The 21368-nt window shown below is 50.2% G+C and overlaps 1 long non-coding RNA gene across 3 annotated transcripts; it reads right to left on the reverse strand.

Annotated features, from left to right (window-relative positions):
- Nucleotides 1–357: 357 nt before the first annotated feature.
- On the reverse strand, nt 358–5992 carry LOC106040640 (uncharacterized). 3 transcript variants are annotated; one of them, XR_010826086.1, is made up of 5 exons: nt 5837–5984; nt 5647–5687; nt 5218–5354; nt 3571–3649; nt 358–1736 (listed from the first exon to the last, which is right to left on the reverse strand). It is a non-coding gene; the product is annotated as an uncharacterized lncRNA (long non-coding RNA). The 3 variants fall into 3 exon arrangements; XR_010826087.1 differs by lacking the exon at nt 358–1736 and adding an exon at nt 1811–2473 and having other exon boundaries at nt 5837–5992; XR_010826085.1 differs by lacking the exon at nt 3571–3649 and having other exon boundaries at nt 5837–5892.
- Between the last annotated feature and the right edge of the window lie 15376 nt (nt 5993–21368).

The raw sequence follows: 21368 nt of genomic DNA on the forward strand, positions 1-21368 counted from the left end.
TGGGAGGGACCTCAAAGATCCTCTCGTTCCACCCCCCTGCCACGGACAGGAAACAATACACCTTTCCAATTTTTAAATAAAGAAGTTATCACTGCACGAGTGTCCGGGCACCTCCCTGCTCTCACCTGCTGTTCTGTCCTCCCTGGTCATTTCTTGCGTGAGCAACAGGAGCCAGGGCAGAGCAGACCTAGGTCGGCAGGCAGATAAACGCAGAGGAGGATGAGCATCTTCTGCTGCAGGGCCAAGGCAGAGCTCTCCTCCCAGCTTGCTCTTGCTCCGTTACTCTGCCTCTAACAACAAGGCACAGCTGGGATGGCTCTGCAGGAGGAGAAGCCCTGGGTGAGCCTTGACCAGAAAGCCTTTCCCCTGCTCACACACACACGTGGCAAAGGGGAGTAGAAAATCCCTACTTGTCATCAGCAGCAGAGCAGGCACAATCAAGGGGAGCCAGGATTTCAGCTGCCAACAACAAGTGGCATCATGGCACGGATCCTTCACTTCATAACACGGACCCAGATAAATGATAAGCACTGCCAGAAAGATATGAGAGAAGGCAACTCTCCGGCCAGCCAGACCAGAAGAGAACTTTATTTATTCCGGCAAAGCCCCCGGTGACCATGAGAAGGATGGTCACACACACGCTTCAGATTTAATTTCTCTAAATGATGCATTGTTAGGAGGGACGGGAGCTGTGGAAGCGCTCCGGCAAGTCTGTTTGCAGTGATATACCGAAGGCAGCTCCGAAATGTCATAGCTGTGATACGGCACTTCAGAGGACGGGGCGGATCATCGATCCAGATTTAGGCCTGTGTAAAAGCAGCTCATGTGCAGCAGCACACGCAGCACACCTTTATGAAAACCCCTCCACCTCCCTGCCGACAGTGATGAATTTCCCTGCGTTTCCCCAGTGAGGGACCAGAGTGCCAGCCATCCCTCGGGGGAAGGCAGACCCAGGGAGAAAAGTCAGATACAGATCGGGAGCAAAGCGGGGGGGGGGGTTATAAAGCAAGGGGGATGTAGCGGTGATGTAGCAGAGCTGGGAAAAAGCTTTTTGACAAAGCCGAGTACCCCCACAGGGCTGGGAGAGCACGAGGTGCCCCCATCACAGACAGCCCGGGAGGGATGCACCCCCCCGCAGCATCACGGTGCCGTGCCTGCTCTTCACACCTCGGGAAGACTGAAGCATCTCCCCCACACGTTCACAGCCAGCAAAAGCGTTCACATTCTCTTAAAGGAAGACTCCAAGCAAACAAACGGGAGTGTAGGCGATTCATCACTGTCTGGAAAATGATTCTCTTTGATTTGTGAAGCTCTCAAAGGGTAAAATAGGGAAACGGGCATGCTTGGTCACACCTAAGCTGCCTTCGGAATAGCTCCTCTTTGGGGATGCATGGTCATTTTTAATTACCTATGCTGAGAGGGTACGTTTGGGTAACTGCAAGAAAGATGGGAGGATATATATAAACCCCTTCTTTTCAGGATGAATTTTTACAGAAACCGAGCCAAGTGTACACCGTCACCCTTGTACCCAGACTTGAAAGACTCCAGATCTAGCACAGGGACATTCGCTAAGGGAAGATGGGAGCTCCTGGCTCAGAGCAGCCGCTACCAGTGGCACCAGGCAGACTCCACCGTTGTCTCTTCCTCACCACCAACTGATTCTGTCCAGGAGGGCGGTGCAGCTCTCCATCCCTCCAAAGCACTGGGCATGTGTCAGGAGCAGCACGTAACCAGCACTGTGAGAGGGGTGAAAAAAAGAATCACTTTCCTGTAAACTTAGCAGGACTCTTCAGGAAAAAATAAATATAAAATTGCCTGTGTCATTAAAAAAAAAGTATGGCTTAAAGAAATCATCAGAGGTAGAGATGCCAGAGAAGCCTGTTGCCTTCTGAAAACACTTATCAGCATCTTTGTCAGAAAGAAAGCTTTATTCTCTTCCTTGATAAACTACCATGAATGATGGAATGCAGAAATAAATGATGAATGAAATGCCTTAATTAAATACAAACTGAGAGCAACTTGGGGCATTGTATTTTAATTCAGTCCTTTGACAGCACTTCATAAGCCTTAGGACAACATCTCACATTTTGTAATGCAAATGAACTGCTGCACTGGCAACCTTCACCCCCCAACAGGAAAGATGGGAGAGCTGAGAGCTTTGGAAAAGACACCTCCCAGGAGCCAAGTGGAATTTGCCTTTTTTTTTTAAATAGGAAAAAATGTTGGGGTAAGCAGTTTCCCCAGGACTCAAGAGGCAAAGTCCTGCAAGCTGCGAGCACCCTGGGCAGCCCAGCCAGGCTAGGTGGGATTCCCAAGGAGCTGCTGGAGCAACCCACCGAGACCATGGCAGAGGAAACTCCATCGCCCTGGGAGGAAGCATTCCCACAGTCTGGGACCATAGGACGTGGGAGAAAACATGCACTGCAGTGCATGAGGTGCTGCCAGAGGAGGGACTTGCCCGAGCATCACGGACCTGGTTGAAAGGCAGGAAGAGTATGAGCAGAAGGGGGTCACAAAGGTTTAGGGTGACAAAACCCATTACAATTCTAGGAACTGTCTTTTTAAACAGTTTCAGAGCCTTGCTATGTTCCACCCCAGACACCAAACCTACACACCCTTCTGGGATTAACGTGAAGAATAGCTGCTCAACCAATGCTGGCATCGCCTACCATTAACGTGTAGGGGCCAATTAAATTATCAGTGCAGTCAGATTGCAAATGCCTCTCACAAAGCGATATTTCACCTTCAGTCCCCATCATCATGCAGTGCAAAAAAAGAACAGAAAGAGCATTCCCTCTGCGGGAATTTTCTTCTTTTCTCTCTCTGCTAGTCCTTCCAGATCTAATAAACAGGGCTAATAGACAGCTACATCCAAAGATTTACTGCATTTAAGCCCGACGCGAGGATCCGGAGATGTAGCCCTTAAGCACTGATTTGTATTCAGCACGAGACGCTCGCTCGGGGAGCAATGCCAAACTCAGTGCTGAAATTCCTGATTTCACAGTGGAAGACTTAAAAGGCTACGAGCACAATGTCATCAGAGAAGGTCTGAACTCGTTCATGAGTTTTTTAATAAGACTCTCAAGCTCCCCGTTTGGGTTACAGGAGGATTTATGGGTTTAGAGAAGAGCGCTTCTCAAGACGTTTTATCAGAAGTTCCAACAGGAAGGGAATAACTCCATGGCAGACAAACGACAGCGCCAGGGCTGGTGACAGGAGCTGGCTCCCACAGCTGGATGTGCTCCCATCTGAATCCCCTCCAGGGCCTGAACGACACCCCTCTTTCCCAGAAAGGGTAAAGAAGCAGGAGGCTCATCCACAACCCACATTGTGTTCATTTGCCTCCAAAATTTCAAGCCTTCAGGTACTACAAGGAGCCTAGAAACATTTCCAAGCTTTCCTAACGTCTTGGAGAAAAAAGAGGAGCCTCCAGGATCTCACTGATTTGGGGCTCATACAAAAAGCAGGATTTGAGGTCCTGCAGAAGGGCGGGCAGATCCATTCACACCCTGCTGTGAGCACATCTCCCGCATCCTCCTCGGAGGCACTGCGGTGCCCATCACTGCTCACCTCTGGTGGACAAAGTGACAGCTCCTTGCTCCGCCATCACTATTAATCATCTCGTTAATGAAGGCTTGGAAAACCAGTCCTGGAGATGGGGGGAAGGGAAAGAAAGGATGAGATCAGCAAACTAATCCATCTCTAAGATTTTTTTAAGCTTTTGACTATAGATTTCTTCCTTCCAGAGTCTGCCAGAGCAGGGAGGGCGTGAGACCTGTGCAGTTAAACAAATCAATTGATGAATTTTCTCCATGACATTCAAGGGCTGAGTCCTGGGCTAATCATAAAAAGGCACTGCCAGAGGATTTTAATAAATCCCCTTAATTAAGTGATATGTTTTAGAATTAAATTATGATGAAAACTATAAATCCTTTCCCAATGAATGGAGTTCAGTGTGTACAGAGGGAGCAGGACATCCCTCTTCTATCTTTCTGTTTTTCCCCTCCTTAATACAACAGGATTCAAACAATTAATTATCAAACAATACAGGAAGCCATGTCATTTATCACCCTGCAATCCAGCCTTTTGAGAAGTGGGATTTAACCTTGCACTAACTAATCCTGTGCTGGCAGAACAGTTTAAGGCTTTTTTTTCTTCCCCCTTCTTCCTTCCCCTCCTCGCTGAAGGACTCCGGGGCTAGTGCCCTCAGCTTGCCAATGCCCCTTTGGAAACCTTGTCCCTCTGCCTCACCTGCGATGCGGTGCTCAGCCAGCCAGCCCCATGGACGTGCAAGCAGAGGTGGTGTTTGCACCACTTGGTGCTCACAGAAAGCACAGGGAGCTACCTTCGTACGTAAGGAGTTCATACAGGAAGAGCTACAATAAGATGGGGCGAGGTAGATGGGTCACTTGTCCCTGACCCCAAGAGACTGTGCCTGTGTGCCTCATTGATAGTCACAGCCAGCAATGGCACCAAGCTCAGCTCCAGCAGGAACAGCTTGGTGCCCTGCTCCTGCCCTTGCAGGGACCCCTGGTCACACAGATGGTGCTTGCCCGCAGCTCTGCGGTACACAGCTTCCTGGATTGAGAAACATCCCTGTGGGACCGAGCTCAGCATCTTGCAGCATCCCACAGGGCAGGTGAATGGCTGTCGGGCAGGAAATTGCAGGTGGGGCAAGAGAGATCCCGGGCTGATCCCCTTGGCCAGAGCCAAGGGCAGGGCAGAGGCATTCACTGCTGTAAATTGGCATTAAGGGATAGCGGAATGCATTAAAGAAGGAGCTGCTGGACAGAGGAGAATTACAGCAGGACCCCTGAGGAGGGAAAGGATGGTCTCAGCACCCTCCCCATGCTTCTGTGCTGATGACTCTGCCAGGGTTGTTTCTCAAGAGCTGGTTTATCTCCTACACTGAACACAGCGCTCATACATTCAGTACAGGGAGACCTTGACCCAGGACAGCTGAGAGCAGGAAAGAATAGAGAGATGTAAAGGAAAACAGTTCTGGAGAGGGGGGAAAAAAAGTGTATATAGCACAAAGCTTTACCTGCGCAATGGGTTGCTTTAGCTGTAGCATTGTTATACAATGCAAAAGCTGCCATAATGCAGTGCAGGGAGAGTCAATATGAACTGGAGAGAAACTTAACAAGAGAGATTGCTCCCCAAGACACAGCCTTGTCACAGCTGATGCAAACAGAGGCTCTTTGTTAGCATATTTACCTTGCTCCACGATCATTTACTTGCTGCATAAATAGAACTGTTCATTTTCTTCTCCCAGCCAGCTCTTCTCCTCCGTGGGGATATCAGTGCAAATAGCTCAGGGTATCAGGCCAATGTAATATCCTTTTCCAACAAGGCTGCCGGTAATTGCAGGAAGAAAAGGAGAAGACAAAAAAAAAAATCAGTTGTAATAGCTGCTGAAAAGTTGCATTTAAAGCAAAGAAAATACGCAAAAGGAATAATACAGTACTAAGAAAATAAAGTATCTAATAATAGGAACTTCCTTGATATTAACTTATCTGTAGCAGGACCAGTGCCCTGCTGCTATTTCTGTAACCTCCAGAAGCTACACCAAGAACAAGAGCAGCACTTAGCACGCAGCCATTGCTTTCACTTTTCAATACACCACTCCATCGCTGAGCAACTTACCAAGCAGCACAACAGCCAGATGAATTTTTCCAATTAATCTCCTTATGAAAAAGAAATAACTTGGGGTCAATGAATTCACGAGAAAGTTTTCCACATTCATCTGAAAATGCCTGTTGTTCAATAAAAACCCTGAATGCTGATAGGATTTATCAGTTTCCAAATGCTACCAGCACTAAACCTTTTGGCTTACCTCTACTTCAAACTATCCACGGGGGAGCTTCTTGCCCCTCAGTCTGCAGGGAACAAGAGGGGAGCAGCTGCTGGCATTTTATGGGGCAAAAGCAATCAGGAGCTTCACCTGGCGAAAGCCTTGGTTTACTACCACCTGTCTCCGAATTGCCCTCTCAAATCTTGGTAAATACAGCAAGTCTGAATACTTTCCAGGGCCTCCCACCCTGAAAACATTTTCTGGGGTTTTTCATTAACTTTGCCACAAACACCACTGGTTATAGAACAGAGGTCCTTTGCACAGGGACATTCAAAAGTGTCACCTTGAGTGGCATGTACGCACATCACCTCTGTATTGCCAAGCAGCCCACTGGGCCTGTGCTTCTGGCAGGTGCAAAAATCCCCTTTAATCATGAGAAATGATAAAGTGGGAGAAAGAAGAGCAGTATCTGCTGTTTATCCATCCCCTAGTGAAAGAGAGAATCAAAAAATTTCCCCATTCAAACTCTCTTGAAAGATGGCAACTGGTGAAATGTAACTTGCTGCTGGTAAAAACACAATTGTTTTCAATAATTAATATACAAGATACTTTAAAGAAAAGCAGAGGTCTCGTGGAGTGGAAGGTGCAATTATTGTTTCATTAAAGATTGATTGCGTGTGCGGCCATTCATTTGAATAATGGCTCTGCTGACACCTTAAATGGAATGATAAATGAGGTTTGGTGTACTGCTGTGACTTGATACACAAGTTGGCTCATGGATGCTAGTGAGAAACAGCAGCATCCCTCCAGCCCCAAAGGTCACCTGAAATATTAAAGAGCTGAAGATCAAGTAACAATGAATAAGGTCGAACAGAATGTTACGGTGACAGGACTGGAATTAATTGGGTGATAATTGTCTTACATTTTTGCCTTTATTTTTAGTTTAGTTTTCTTATGAAAAGAACCCAGAGGCATGGCCCCGCTTGGCAGTGAAATGCAGCGCGCTTGCCACCAGCCGCAGCAGAACAGTTTCTCTTCTCAGGGGGAAAGCAAGGTGCCCCCAGCAAGCGGCAGGGGCCATCTGGGAAAGGGGCTTCCTAAATCCCAGCTCTGGGCCTGGTGGGATGCTCATCATTCCCATCCCAGCCCCAAAAGAAGCCTGGAGGGCAATGCTCGCTGAGAGTACCCCTACTGTCACCCAGAGTGTTTGTGCTTGAGATAAAAGTGTGGTTCCCACGATGTTTTTCTCCAGCTGCTTGGCTGGGGAGAGCAGAGGGGGTGGGAGCGTTCCCCTCGTCTCCTCGGCAGGGCCAGGGGCAGACCAGGGCCATCGTCCTTCTGCAGGCAGCGAGGCTTGCAGGGCAGGAGTTACAGGGAGAACAAACACATGTTGGAAGTAAATGCCTTAATTATATTCATGATCGGTTTTGCCCTAGTCTGCAGCACTGAGGAGACCCCCTTCTATCAAAGTCAATTAAATGGATGCTATTCTACTAAAACCTAGCAATAAAACAAGGGCTGTACATATCCATTAAACTGCAGTACATATCCATTAAACTTGCTTTTGCTGCTGCAGTTCATTTACTGCCAGGTTTTGGACTCGATTCTGATCTCATTTACGTGGGTTTTACCCTGGTGTAATAGCAGAGACTTCTCAAAGTCAGTCCGGCTGATTTACTCCAGCCTGGTACAGCTATTGACACAGTTACAAAGGGATGAGACAGATACTTTCATTTCAAAGACCTGCAAATAATCTTTGAGCATCAATAAACCCCAGAGATTAATGGCTTGCTAAGCAGCCAGGTTGCCCTACACACGCTCACACACACACACACATCTAAATGCAACTCCTAAAACAAATTTCTCCTGGAGACAGGAAAGCTTTCTCCCCGACCACCCCAGCAGGATCCGTGCTGATGATGCCCTCTGACTTCATGCCCCTTCTGTCCCCACGGGCCCTGGGGACAAAAGCTGGAGGTGACAATGCGGGGGGCAGTGCTGGGGCTGGGTGGGCTCTGAGGGCCCGGCCAACCCAAAGCAGGTCATGATTCCATGCTTCTAACAGATTTTTTTTTTCTCTTTTATAGGAAAAGTGGCTCAATGCCTGTTTGTGTCAGGGGGAGTAACGCCCATACGGCCAGGACTGACTTTCTGTTTTAACAGACACCAAGAGCATCCCTGGATTTTATACCCTGCTGTCATATTCTATAAATTTATCTTTTATATTCATACTGATGCTTTTAAAATAAACCTTCAGAAAAGCATCTTCAGCTCCTTGCCCTTCAATCTCCGTCCACCCCTGGCCTCTCGTGGTGTCCCTGCGCAGAGGTGACATGCTCCTGCCCTTGTCCCCAGGGACCCTCACACAGACAGTGCTGGGGTGGCACCTGCACCTCCACCAGGCATGGCACACTGCATTCAGAACAGAGCGGTGTGATCGGGGTGAAATTTAACATTTCATAGCTGCTTTTTGTATTTCAAAGGGCTTGCAGGCAACCCGCTCGTGCAGTGCAGCCCGGAAGCTAAAGACGAGGTGGTGAAGTTATCAGCACTTTAAAGACGCCTTCGCTTTCTTCAGGTTTCCTTAAGAAGTCTCACGGTAGTTTTCTTAAAGGGGGCTGAAGATAACAGGGAAATGGCAGCACGCGTAGAAAAGGGAAAGGAGAAATCCGTGTTTGCCTGTAGGCAGAGCAGCAGGGAGGTCAGGCAGGCAGGGTGGCTCGTTCTCAAACATCTACACACGTTAAAAGCTTGAGTCCCGGTGACTTTCGCACAAAGTTAGGAAGATGCCTTTGAAAATATGATGCACCCATCCCAGAGCATCAGCAGCTCCGTCCCCATCTGTCTTTAGCCTCTGTGGTTCTCACTGCCCTGCTCCGATCAGCTGGAGACGCACGGAAGGACACGCACAAGGGGAGATAGAAACCAAGGACGTCCTGGTTTGGGACGATGTGCTGGGTGCACCTTTGGGGTGACCCACACTTATGGCTGTCGTTTTGCCTTAAAAGCAGCTGCAAGCACAAAGCTATAACGCTTCACGGCAATAAGCAGGGATTTAATGAACTTGACAAAAAAAAAAAAAAAAAGGAAAAGGTCACCACGTCCTTGTCTATTAATGTGGCCCTGCAGAAAGACCCAGTGACTAATTAAAACTGTGGGCTTCGCAGCCAGGAATACTAATCTTTATATCTGCACCGGCCTTAATTATCTGCCTCTGCGTGCTTCTTCATGAAGTGGGAAAACAACCCATATTCAATCTAATTGGCTTAATTTTTATAACTGTGTTCCCCCCTGAGATCCATTTCTAAAACAATTTGGACCATTCTTTCAATATCCTTTTCTTATCTCCTTATGATCATCTCATTCACTCTAATTTGGAAAGAGGCCCATGAAAGACAGAAAGAAAAAAAAAAAAAAGTCTTTTTTGCTTTACAGAGTGCCCAATGTGAATTTTCTGACAGCAAAACTTCGAGTTACTTTGGGCTCTGCTAAAGACAAAAGGAAAAAAAAGGAGGTGAGAGCTCTGAGATTTATGGCATCCAATGAAGGCTCTGTACATCGTGATTTACACAGCCACAGCAGCGGGTTGAGTCTGGAGAGAAAAATGCGTGGGACTCTACGATTTATGAACACCCACCTGGCATTTTCAAAACTCTCGAGCAGCAAACTATCAGGTCAATAATTCTGCAAGTGATCAGCACTGGGCACTAGGTCAGGTACCAGACCCATTACAAACACCTTTGTGCCCATTTATTTACTTGTTTAAACCGCCTTAACACCAGGACTCAGCGAGGACACGCTCCTGGCCATTGAAAACTGGATGCTCCTGCAGGTTCCCAGGCACGGCTGTAACCCTACTTTCGTGGCCAGCTGCACTGGGCCATCAGGCCAAGGCTTTATTTTGGCAGTTTCACCTCTTGGGGTTGAAGTCTTCGTGGGCCCAGCCCTGGGACTCGCCAGGTGCCCCAGCGGGCACGAGGCAGGGACTTACACACGGATAAATAGCAGATAAAGAGCAGAGGGAAAGAACAATTTGGTGTGCCAGGCGTGGCAGCTAGGGAAGGTTCCCAGCGGTGGCAGGCAGTGGGGAGCTGATGAAGAGGAGCAGGGAGGAAGGCTGACTCAGAGGTGTGGCGTGGTGGAGACAGGTGAGGTGCTGAAGGACGAGGACAGTAAGGAGACAACTCTTAGCATTACCGGAGGGTAAGTGGTTAGAGGTGATTGTTAGCACAAGTTTCCGGACTGTTAGCATGCTAATGAAGTTTTTAATAACGCGTTAAAATTTTCCTCAGTCCTCCACTCCGGCAAATCACACCGCTTCTGTGGGTGGGTGGAAAGGGCTGCCCTGGGGCCATGCAGAGCTTCCAGCTGGTGAGGCCACGCGTGCAGCAGAGGAAGGAGGCTTGGCTCCAAAACCAAACCTGCCTGAACCCCCCCCCCCGAGCTCCCTGCAGCTCCTGGCACCGCTCCCTCCGCAGGAGAATCTGCTTTGCTACTTGCGCTATTTTATTGCTGGCATTTATTTGTTGTTTGGCGGATTTTAGTTTTCCATAAGCAGACATGGCTGGTTAGAAATTCAGCAGGGATAAGAGATGCCTTATAGGTGCCAAAAAGGAAATATCAGCAGATGCTACGCACAGACTGAAGGTGCCACCGAGCTTCCTTTGGCTCCCGTGCTGCTCAGGAAGCGCATCGCCTTCCCTCGCTCCCAAACTCTGTTTAGTGAATGAAACTCATTTTCTTGTACAGCATTTCACAAAGCTTCCACCGGTTACTGGCTGAGGATGGGCAGTAAGACAAAAAACCCTCTCCCTCCATCTCTGGGAAAAACCGCTTTGGATAATATTGATTCCTCCACTCCTTAAATTGTTTCGCTTTTGTTTCACACAGGTGGCTCCTCCAGCCTCGTCTGACACACCGTCAGTACAGACACACAGAGAAGATGATTACACACGGTTCCTCCTCAGTCCTGGCATTGCTGCAGGTTCGGAGACGTCTGCTGCAAAGGGCCGAGCTGCCACCTGAGCACTGGCCATGCCACGGGACCGGGGAACGCAGCGATGGCCCTGGCCTGGTGCCTCTCGTAAGCTCCCCTGATTTCATTTTTCTTGCTGTGATTTATGACACGGGGAGAAAGGCCCTGCTCGAGCTATTTCTGAGGAAGGCGCTGGGGGGGTTGCAGGCAGCTTCGCTCTTTGCACCAAGCGGAAAGGGGAAAGCAAAGCCCTGCTGTGGCTGCAGCAAACGGAGAGGCACCGCGCAGCCCCACAGAAAGCAGGGGCACGGAAACTTCGCACCAAGGGGCTGAGAGCTGTGGATGGCAAAGAAAGTGCTCCTCTTTCCCTGCCTGCCTGGCAGCCAAAATTATTCATCACAAGCGAGCAGGCAGTCACAAGGCTGCGTTTCTTTGGTATTCAAGCATACGGGCAGAGGCTCCATCGCAGCAATAAATGAACCTCAGCAGATTCAGGAAAGCAGCTGAAGCCCGGATCTGGACAGGGACAGGGAACTTTCTCCATCTCTGGGGAGCCTGGAGCCCTCTCCCCTCTGCATGCCCCGCAGGGACGTGCAGGAATCGGAGCCCATCACACCCAGGGGCACAGCCCAGGCTCGCTGCTGGCCCAGCCGAGGGACGCTGGGCACCACGGGGACCCGGTGTTCTGCACATCAGCAAGTGCATTCACAAGTAAAACCGACACAAGTTGAAAGAGATGTTTATCCCCTGTGGCATCCCACACAAGCCCCGTCACAGCCGGACCTCCTGAACATCCTCCTGATTGATGAGTATCGACCCGGAGGTGGTTCGCCTCCCAGCACTCTGGGTTTGGAAGCCTGCCTCTAAAAAGTGAGGGATGCACGTGCACGGGCCTGTGCTGCTCGCCTCCTCGTGTTCCCGAGACGAGCCTGGTGCAGAGGCAGTGCTGCAGAAACGGGGCTGCTCCTGCACTCAGGATTTGAGCCTCACCTGGCGCCATGGGACCCGGCACCGCAGCAGTCAGTAGAGCATCGGGGTTCTGCAGCAGCTGGGGAGAGGGCTAAGACTTTGGTTTTATCGAGTGCAGTCAAGAAAGCTTCTTCATGCGATCCTCTCTATAAATCATCTATACAGCACCTATAAATCTCATCAGTCAAAGGCAGCAATACTCGATGATTTATTTTTACAGCTGGCTGAAAAACCTCCTTCAAAGTACCCCTTCTGGGAGAAAATGGCTTTTTAACAACACGGAGATCTGCTAAAGTTTCTCACTTTGAAAAGTTTCCCATCCAGAAAAGAGCAGTTTCTGGAGATTTCTGGAATTTTGAACGACGAAAGGGAAATCGAATATTTTGTTTTAGGTGTTCTCCCTCTTCCCCACAAGAAAAGGGATGAATATTTTTCAACCCTGTGTCGTTTTACATTAGTGGCTCTGTTTAGGCTCTACCATACAGGGGACGCATTACAGGGCTTCCATAGCGTTATGAGACACAGGAAGATCGCTGACCCAGGGAGAGTACAGCCAGGCCTGAAATAAAATGGGTGAACTGGGAGAAAATGAGACAAAAGGAACAGGGTGCAAAAGCTGCAGGCTTGGAGAGGGCGACAGGCTGGGACCTGAACCTGCGCTGAGTCCCTTTACTGACCTGAACCTCCTTGTGCCCTTGACCCCATCACTTAACCCACGCTCTTTACAGGAGCTGTGAGCTGTAGGGCTGCTGCTCCCACCTGTCCCCGGTTCATTCTTGCTCTCGTAGCTCCAGTTTCTGGTTCCTCGTCCCCACACTGGCCCCTGCACTCAGCCAAATCTTTAGGGCCGCTGCGATGCACGGCACCAGTCACCACATAACGAGATTGCCGCTGCTCCCCACCTTCGTTTCATTTTCAGACTTGATTACCGAACTCGTATTTCATCCAGATAATTTACGGTGTCTTGGCTGCGAGCAAATGGGCAGTTTATTATCTGCAATTGGCCTCTGCAGCAGGGTGGTGTCTGCTCTTGTACCGCTGGGCTCGAGCTCGGGGTTTTTTACCTCGGAATGATATTTCTAAGCCCTTTCCCAGGCGAGGGGAGATAGCGAGTTTGTTATTGATAGAATTTCCATTTAAATTGAGGACGTTGCTCAGCGCAACACGTGTACCAGTTAAACGAGACTCCTCCAGCAAAAAGCAGAAAATTATATGATGGGAAAAAAAAAAATGTCGGGAAGGGGAGGGAGGAAGGGAGAAATCACAAAACCTAATATGAAATCCAGCCGGATATATGTCTGCAATAAAGCATCTAGATCTTAATAAGGCTGTGGGTAAGGCTCGGATTACACTCCCAGCTCTCTATGCTATCTGCTAGTCAGCAGCTGCTTCTCTTGAAAGCTCCTTTCTCTGCTTGCCAATCCGATTAGCTCTCTAGAAAATTAGAAACAAAACAACACAAAATCCTTCGCTTTTAGAAAATAAATAGAAAGGCAGCCATGAGAAGGGGGGCGGATCAGCCCCGAAAAGTCTTTTCAAGTGGGTAATGACATGGGACAGACGTTTCAGGTGGTTTTCTTTTTCATCTCACATTTTAATTTACTCTGTAATTAAAGGGAGGGATGCAGGGAACAGGAAGAAAATGCTTCCCTACGGGGCTCTGCCCGGCCTTTCCAGCCGCTTCCCCAGGCACCCAGGGCTGCTCCTCCTCTCCTGCATGGCCCCGCAGCGCCAGCTCTGAGCCTCTTACCAGCAGGTTAAGGGGGTCCTGGTGCCCCTCACTCGGTCGGAGCCACCGGGGCTCTGCTCCCAAGCTAAAACGCACAAAGCCCTGGATAACGGGAGGGTTTCTAGCCAGGAGGACTGGGCAATTCCCGGTCTGATCGCTCTTCTCTCCCAGCCCGCAGCTGCTTTCTGTCGCCAATCAGAAGAAAAATGCTGTGCAACGAACCCGTGCAAGCAGCGTTAATCCCTGCAAAAAGGGGAAACCGTCCTGCATCTGGCCCAGGAAATGCGCCCAGGCTCAGGCCCCCTGCACTGCGCAGGCGAAGCTGTGCCCGCTCTGAGTGCCGGGGATGGAGAGGCGACACCGGGGCCGTGAGCTGCTCCCTAGGACTGATGTGCTGAGCCCTGCTCCGGCTCCTGGCTGCTCTGCTCCTCCCGGCAGCACAGGATCCACATGATGAGCTCTTTTTTTTTTTTTTTTTTTTTTTGCCGTTTGCAGGGTCACCTCTAAGTCTAAATCACAGGTGTGAAGCAATCAGCTCCATATTGTACGTTGGCGGTTGCTACGGGGGAAGAAATGATTAATTTATCACCCATTCCAAGATCTGAAGAAAGAAAGATAGGGAGGGAAAGACAGAAAGAAGGAAAAGAGAAAAAATAAAAAATAAAAAGAAACAGCCCCAAATAATTCTGCCCGAGCTGCGCGGCGACATTATTTATGGTCCAAAACTTCCACAACACTCTGAATGTAAAGCAGGATCCCCAGCACTGATAAGATCGTGCCCTGATCGGAGGGAAGAGACATCTGAGGGAGGGAAATAATGGCATATTTTCAACTAGCCAGGGAGATTGCAAAAGGATTTTAATTCCGAAGATGCTGAACAAATTGCAGGTGAGACTCTATGAGAATAAATAGCGTCTGGTCATAGATCAGCACAACTTGACTTTCTCCCCCTTATGGTAAAGCGCTATCAATCTTTAGAGGGGAGGGAGGGAAAAAAATCAAGGTGGAAAATGAATTATTCCTCAGACCTTTCTCCTCACGTGGGAGAAACAGGAAAACCTTGCGCTCTGCAATGTGTGTGACCCCGAGGAGACGGGGATGCTCCTTGGCACGAACCCCGGGGGAGCAAACGGCTTCGTGCAGCGACGTGGCGTGCCGGCTGGAAAGGGCGATGCTGCAGTGGGTGGTGTGTGTGGGCTCCCCGTTACTTCATCTACAGCACTGAACACAAATATTTTGTTCCCGGAGCATCGCTGACCTTATTAACAATATCTAATAGCAAATAGCTGGCTTTCAACCAAGGGTCTCAAATCCTTGCGGAAACATTTATTTAATTAGACGACACAGCACTCAGCAGTAAGGATGGCTGTGTTTTGCCATACACCAAATGGAAGAATTAGAGGAAAAAGGGAGCAAAATATGGAGAGGTGAGTTGTACATCCCCCTCGGGCGTGCTAAAAATACCCGCGCATTTGGAGTTCTCCAGGCCCTGGGGAAACACTAATTAATCCTTGGGGGGCTGTGGCAGGTGGAAGGAAGGCCGGGAGTACTTTGGGGCCCTTTTCTGACCTGTTTCAGGGTGTATATTTGAGCCCCACTTCTCTTGCCCCAGCAGGCCGGCGTCCCTTGCGGCAGTCTGACCTCTCGGGGCAGGAGGCAGCGGCACCGGGGCCGTTCTGCACAGGCTCAGAGACGCCACCCGTTACCCACAGGGGTTTCTGTAGGGCCACCGTTGTGAGCAGGCGATGGGGAGCACCAGCAGGGCCATCTCGGGCTGGTGTGACCCCGCGGGGGCCCTGCCTGGTGAAATCCCTCCCGGCGCACGGAGATGGCCGGGCTCCCCGGCACTAATAAACGCAGCAGTAGCACCGCTGGTAGGAGAGCGATTAGCTCAGCGTAAAACCCATAAGGATCGGAGATGAGAGAGGCTATTTGGGACTGAATGGCTTTTCCAAAGGCATATTTCATCCCCAGAGCACTGAGGCTGCGGGCTAAATCGTGCATTTTCTTTGCTCCTTGGACATCAGCAAAGGGCGACCGCGAAGCTCGCAGGGCTCCGAAACATCCGGGGCTGCAGGAGCAAGGGACGGGGGCTGCTGCACCAGGCTGTGCTCAGGGACAGACGTTTCTACTCAAAACGACATTAATGCTCGTTAACGATAACAGACTGATTAGCAGCTACGTTGTGCAAAACCGCTCGTGGTCCAGGTGTGCTGCTTTGCTGGGCAGACAGGCTGTGGCAGGTGAAGCAGCCAAAACGCAGAGCTGGAGAGAAGGGGGGAGGGAAGGGAAGAGGAGATATTTACATACAACATATATTTGTCTCTTCTTGGTGTTTCCTCCTGAAGAAACTCGGAGCAGGGATTAAGTTTTATACATTCTGCCTGCTCTGCTAATGCCCTTCAGCAAGGTTAATCTTTGCATGATGCAGGTTTGAAAATTAAATCCACGGCGGTGTACAAACTTCCCGGGTAGTTTGATTCAGTTTCTTTCATTTGCCACCAAAATGATATATGCGCGTCGAATTCACAAACGCTTCCTTTCAGAGCAAATAATTCACAAACAGGCGCTCCCCTCCGTGCTTCTCCCCGTCTCTCCCTGTTGTGTGTCTTAATTAATGCTTCAGGTCCGGCAGCTTTTTGATTTCCATTTCAGCAGGGTCTCTGCCTGAAAGGCAAACCGCAAGAAAGGACATTTGGTTTTCGGGTGGCTGCTCCCACTTTCTCCTGAAATTGAGCATCACCCACACGGCCAGGGTCTGTCCTGGAGCAGGGATGCTCCAGCTCTTGGTGAGATGGGGCCTCAGGACCAGCCCAGCACCTGGGACCGTGACTTGGCCACTCTAAGGGATGTCCCCAGGGTCACACAGGCCGTTAGGACCAGCACGGTGCTCGCCCAGCACGGTGACACCATCGCCCACCCTGGGGTGTGAGGGAAGGGTCCCCTCGGGTGCAGCCCCCGCCTCTGCCCCCAGGGCAACGGAGAAAACAGAAAATCCACAGAGCCAAGGAGCAGCTGGAGAAAAAGCCCAGCCCAGTGCTGAAAATTTCCTGCGAAGAGGAACGTCTCATTGTCAAATTAACATACTAATAATTAGCCAGCACGAGAACGCGACGTCCCAGCGCAGGGCCCGAAGACGGCACATTTGCTCTCCGCATTCGGCTGTGTCGAGCTGTGATTCAGGGGTGCCTCTGAGCGTGACAGCCTGTGCTGTACAAGATGTAATTTTAGCGCTTCAGAGCTCTCTTAGTTATGCATCTCCTAAAAAAAAACAGAAGTGTGTCGGCTTCTCTCTGAATAAGAAAAAACCAGCTTCCTCTTTAGGGTTTTCATGCGTTTGATTTCTTTGGGGTGTTTAGTTTTGCTCTGGGCTATTTGAGAAAACCCATTAAATACGAGCATATATTGCTAAGTTTTGTTTGCTGGGAAGGTAGAAGCGCACAGGGCCTGTCTGAACTATTGAGTTTGTGCCTCTGGAGAAAATCACTTCGCTGCCATGATGCCCCAGGATGAAAAAATCTGCAGCCAGAAGTTACGAGGAATAAATGAAACAGCGATAGGTGCCATAAATAAAAGCACGGCGCATTAACACTCCCCCCACTTCGGGGATCAAAAGCAAAATAGCTCTCAGTGTTGTGACATGGGGAAAATCCAGCGAGAGCCCCAAACCCAGCAGGCTGATTACATGCCCAGCAAAGGCTCTGGTACCGGAGCTCTCCTTGCATTTACACACGTACAGGGGTCGTATTCAAGGGGGCTGCAATACCCCCCGCAGCTGGAAGCACTGGTGGAGGGGTGGGTTAAGAATAAATTCCTTCCAAGGCTGTTCTGTGGACTCTAACGCCAGCAGTGCCTCGTGGTTGGATTCAGACCTTGGATTAAGCCTTGAAAAGCTCCGAAGCTCGACCGTTTTGTGCCACTGTAACAGCAGGAGAGCAGCACCGCTGGAACAGCTGCTGCAGATGCTGAGAGCAGCAGCCCAGGTTGGCTTCAAAGGCTGCCAAGCAGCGAAGTCACTCTTGCCTTAAAGTAAGAAGAATAGACGGCAAGAACAGAAGAAAGGAAAGACGAAGCAGAAGGCCCCACTGCGGCGATGATTTATGGATAATTACACGTTGAGGCCCTGCTGCCCACCTGCTGCTCCTGCGCCATGCGGCAGGGCAGAAAGGAAGCAAAGTGGGAGCAGGAAAGGAGAGCAGAGGGGGCGGCCGTGTCTGAGGGGCTCAGCTCCAGCCCTCAGCACCAGCAGGGGCCAGGGGGCTGCGGGGACGGGTCCTGCCCTGCCACCAGCACAGCACCAGGCAGAGCAGAGGACGCGGTGCCACAAACATGGGGGCACAGCTTAAGGATAACCAATTATTTCTTCCTGATTCCAAGGCACGTAATGGTTGGAAAAAAAGTCTAAAGGACTTTCCGGACATCTGAAACCCCCAAGGGTCTGTCTGTCCTGCTCAGGTCACCTGCATGAAAGCAAAGATAATCGGGAAGTTGCACGTCTGGTGGAGCGCTTGCTGGAAGGAAAACCAGCAGCGAGCTTGCAGTGGCTCAGTTCCCATGCAAGGTGTGAAAGGGGAGGGCAGGCCTTCAACCTGCGCTGAATTGGTTTTGCTGGAGACTCCACAGCTTAATTTACAGGTAGCAGAGAACTGCCAGGAGGTCTCTCCAGCTCACTTGCCCCTTCTCATAGCAAGCCACGGAGAGAGGCTTTTATTTATATGTATTTTTTTCCCCTGGAGCTGTGAGTCAGATCACTTCAATTCATTTGATTGAGATGTTAATAAAAAAGCAGCCAAACCAGGCCTAGCTGAGGAGAAGATGCTGGACAAAAAGCAGCTGAGCACTGAAAATAATCCTAGTTTGCCTTTCACACCATGAAAGCCACACTCTACCCAACACTTTGCATTCCCTTCGTGCTAGAGCTTATTCCTCTCCCCTTCTAGTGACTGCCTCCCACTTCTCCTTGCTGTTTCGCTCTTTCCAGGAGAGCTTCAGTCGCACTAAGGAAGCCCAACACTTCGTATAAAACACACATTCACAGGTTTTCTTCTGGGTTGGTTGCCCAAACTCACCCAGACCATAGGGAATAAATCCCCAGGATCTGCTCTCTAAATTTAACCCTAGCCAACGCTTCTTTTTTAGCCATTTTTATTTTTACCAGTCTCATGCAGACGTGGTATTTAGGGAGCTGGGAGGAGCATCGCTTCCAGAGATAATAATAGAGCACGGCACATTGCAACCAAAAGCTGCCACGTCTTGCAACGAGCAAACGGGGCGTGAGCAGGGCATGAGCACGGTGTGAGCACGGCGTGTCCCAGCACCACGCAGACGGGACCAACACGAGCACCCGGTGTGCTGCAGCACCTGCCCTGTGCCACCAACCCTGTCCCCGTCCCCATCCCACAAGCTGTGAGGGGGACCAGGAGCACGTTGGTCACCAGCAGCACATCCCCAGGGCTGAAATATGAGTGGAGGGTGCTGCATTTTGGCAGGGATGCTCTGCACCACACCGGGCAGAGGCGGGCAGCTGACCCGGCTCCATCCCTATGTGCCGTGCCCACACCCACCGAGCACGCTGGCTGCTGTCACACAGCCCTGGACGGGCTGGGATGTGCCTTGCACCCACGTTTCATCCTGCTTGAGTAGTGTGGGCATGGGGCTGAGCTCCAAGGAGCCTCCTGTCCCATGGGTAACCTCGGTGGGGTCTCAAGTGGCTAACATGGGGCTGAGCTCGTGCTCTTTTCTCCACCCTACTCGTATGAACCGTGCAGGGATGCACTGGTTTAGGGACAGCCACTGCTCGGCCAGCTGAGCTGAGCCGAGCTGCTCCAGAACATGAGGTGGGCAAGGGGCTGGCAGACACGTGGCGAGCAGGAGGACCTGGGCCACTTCCTCCAGAAACAGGGGCTAAAAAAATAAAGGAAAGAAAATAACTCTCGTTGTAACCAGAAAGCAAGTCACAGAGCAATTCACGCTTTACCTGAGGAAGCAGCCTGGGAGCAAACGCACGCATCCTCACGCCGGGGTCAGCCTGGGTAGCAGGAGGGGAAAAGCTCTTCAGGCCTCACGCAGAGTTAAGCCCCGGCTCTTTGGGGACAGCGAGGGCACAAAGCAGCCCCCAGCAGTGCTGCAGCCCCCACGGCCACTGGGAACACAAGGGGCTCGGCGGCACTGGGTGAGCTCCTGCTCCCGAGGCTGTGCCAGGGTAGGTGCTGCTGCTCTGGGTGCTGCTGCTCTGGGTGCCTTCCTCAGTCCTGGTTTCTGTTTGCACCGATGGGATCAAGTGGGAAGAGCAGGGCGAGGAGAACCTCAGAGGATGGAGCAAAACTGAACTATCTCGGTGTTCCAATAACTTGCTGCTTTCTGTTGCGGATCATCCCAAAATTACCTCCGTATTGCACTTGGCAGAGTTACTGCCCTGTAGCTCTCGCACCAAATCACGGGCTCTTTGTTGTAAGAAAAGAGGTGAAAACCTGCCGTGCCTTCCAGCTCTGGCAGCTCCAGGAACAGTCAATCCTTCGCTCAGATCTCTGTTTTCTCCTAATGGCAGATCAAAGCTCCTCTCGGCAGCGAGACCCCAAGGCATTCGTGAGAAATGTTCGCCGCAGCCAGTACGACCTACTGCAAACCTCAGCTAGCAATCAGATGAGGTGAGCGTCTCCTTGAAACACCATCAGGATTAAGTTAAATCTTTCTAGCCAGGCCTAAGCAATTCAAGCTCTTTTTTTTTTTTTAATTACTTTTATTTTTTTTTTAATGTTTGCCCCAGCTGTGGTACCTCTGCATTTCTGTTGTCTGTTTGGATGAAGATTTGGCCGTAACATCCCACGGTTACCCAGACCACTCCTATAAGCTAATTTATACATAGGATAAAGAACTTTGGCTGCTTATGTGAACAGCTCTCTTAATCAGAGATTCACCACTAATTACAGCCAAAGGATGAAGGGGGAGGCTGACGGGACACAGCTTGCCTGTGGGACACATTTCTCCCGTACCTACCTGCTGCACTGCAAACACCAAGCTTTTAATGTGCCGACGTCTCCTGAACCTGCGAACCAGCGGCACCAACCAAATGTTCTCTGCAGGAAGCCCTCGAGAAGCAGAGTAACACAAACCCAGCAGCATGGTGCTGACATACAGACGTGCCATTTCTTACAGGGGTTTCCAGAGGAGCCATCATCTTCTCGTGCGTCCCAGGAGCGAAACCCGGAGAGGCAGGACAAGGAGTACCCCATGCTGCGTCCCCCAGCAGCACCTAGAGGTGGAGGCAGGAGGTCGGGATTGAGAAGCTCACCAGAAAGCTGCAGAAGCGGGGTTTGTTTCCTGAATTCACCTCGGGGCACAGTCAGGCTCCTCGGGTGTTGCTCCTGGGGTGGAGAACTGGAGAGCTGGCGACCTCCGATCCTCGTCCACATCCCAGCAGCTGAAGTCCCTGCGTGGTGTCTTTGTGCGGCCGGGTCAATCCGTGTTTGTCACTGGGAAATAGGATTCCTGGAAGGTCTCTCTCAGATGCCTTTGCTTTCGTGTTTTATGGTGCGTTACCTTTAGGTGCTTTCACCGCTCCTCTGATGAACTCTTCACGTGCCACCGAGCAGAGGGGTCGTGGGGAAATCCCGCTGCAACCAACTCCAAGAAGACATTCACATCATGTTGGTTTAGGTGGAAACAGTAAACTTGATTTATTGAAAAAATCTATTACATTTATTCCTTTATTACACAGGTTTAAAATATTTAAAAATAGCTCTTATGGGCATTACACTTAAATTTTATGACATGTTTATTGGACTTTGAAGAAATGTACAATATGTCATTTGACAGTATATTTTAAAAAGGGCCTTATGTACTAAATTTTTTTTTTCCATAGGTTTTATTTTTCTTATCAACATTTGTTCAAGTCATATATT

The sequence above is a fragment of the Anser cygnoides genome, chromosome 20, assembly GCF_040182565.1.
Source record: "Anser cygnoides isolate HZ-2024a breed goose chromosome 20, Taihu_goose_T2T_genome, whole genome shotgun sequence".
NCBI lineage: Eukaryota > Metazoa > Chordata > Aves > Anseriformes > Anatidae > Anser > Anser cygnoides.